Genomic DNA, 1,832 nt, shown 5'->3' on the forward strand with positions numbered 1-1,832 from the left:
TACATATGCATGTATATACAGAATACACACACACACTTAAGGGTCTTAAGATGAGATCATCCTGGACTGCCTGAGTGAGCCTGAGATCCAAACATAGATGTCATTACAAGAGTCAGAGGTAGATTACACAGACAGAAGAGGAGAAGATACAGAGGGAAGATGGTATAAAGACAGTGGCAGAGGCTGCAGTGATGCATCTGCTAGCCAGGGAATACCGAGGATTGCTGGTAGCCACTAGAAGCTGGAAGAGGCAAGAAAGTATTGGTTCCTCGAGACTTTGAAGAGAATGTGGTACCATTAGTACTTTAAGACTTCTTGCCTCCATAACCGTAAGAGAATAAATGTCTGTTGTTTAAAGCCACTAAGTTTGTGGGTCATTCATATGGCAGTTCTAAAATCAATATAAATTTTGGTAGGGGGAGTGGGGTGCTGCTGTAAAAAATGCCTTAAAATATGGAAATGGCTCTAGTATTGAATAATAGGTAGAGATTGGAAGAATCTTGACATACATAGCAGTAAAAAGCCTAGATTTCCTTGAAGAGACTGTTGGTAGAAACAGGGACCTTATAAAGGTGCTTCTGGTGAGCTCTCAGAAAGAAATAAAGAACATGCTGTTGGAGACTGGAGGAAAAATGTTCCATGTCATGAAGTGACAGAAAACGTGGCTGAATTGTTTTCTATCTTGGGGTGGAAAACAGAACTTGTAAGCAATGAACTTGTATATTTAGCTGAGGAGATTTCCAAGCAAAGTGTTAAAGGTGTGGCCTGATTTCTCCTTGTTGTGTCTAGCAAAATGTGAGAGGAAAGAGATAAATTAAGGAAACAACTGGTAGACATAGAGAACCAGAACTTGATTATTTGGTGGTGGGGGTGGGGTGGGTACCAAGCTTATCCAGATTGCAAATGATGCTAAAATTAGGCTCTTTCCTAGTGGGAAAGCATGAGCTGGGGAGAGACTCAAGGATGTGGCTGGACAACTTTTGATGATCAATTTTGTATATGAGTCATGGATCAAATCAACCATCTTGGCAGAAGCCAGGAATAGGTAGGGGCTATCCAGGAAGGGCTGTGAAAAATCCTTTTGTCTAATGGTATGGATCCTTATGACATAGATGGGAGACAGACAGTGTTTTTGAGACCGCTATATCAGCAGAAATAATGCCAACTTGGATAGACAAAGACACACAGGATGACATAAAGGATGGCTGTTGGACTTCTGAGATTCTACCGGTGGGAAGTGAGCTGATAGACATCATTGGCTTCTAAAATAATCAACCTTTCAAGAAAAGGAAAGAATGACTTCAAGGGCAGAGCCACAAATGCAGAAACAGAAGCCAGAGAGGTGGGTGCGGAGAAAGAGGGAGACACTGATATTGCCAAGCCTCTGTGAGAGAACACATTTCTGTTGTTTTAAGCTTCCAAGTTTGTAGTAATTTTTATGGCAGCCCTAGGAAACAAATACATTCAGATTTTCTGAAACTCACTGGTATAATTTGCATTCTATTTTAGGTAATAAACCATCTTCCCCAACAGAATGTGTCTGGAATTTTTTTTTTCACTCTCTCTTTGAAACCTTTTCTTATGTACATGTGAAAGCTAGACAAAAGCAAAGTAGATTAGAAGACAAACTAGCATAACGGACATCATATTAGAATTGGAGTCAAACTAGGTTTAAAGTCTATTCCTCCACTAACTATGTGACATTGAGCAAATGAATTAACCTCTCTGAATCTACTTTCTTTAACTATAAGATGGAAATAATAATAATAAAGTTGACAAGAGAATTAAAATACAAAATACGTTATGTTTAATTTGGCAGGCACAGTGTATGT

Source organism: Camelus bactrianus, chromosome 3 (genome assembly GCF_048773025.1).
Source record: "Camelus bactrianus isolate YW-2024 breed Bactrian camel chromosome 3, ASM4877302v1, whole genome shotgun sequence".
In the NCBI taxonomy this organism is placed as follows: Eukaryota; Metazoa; Chordata; class Mammalia; order Artiodactyla; family Camelidae; genus Camelus; species Camelus bactrianus.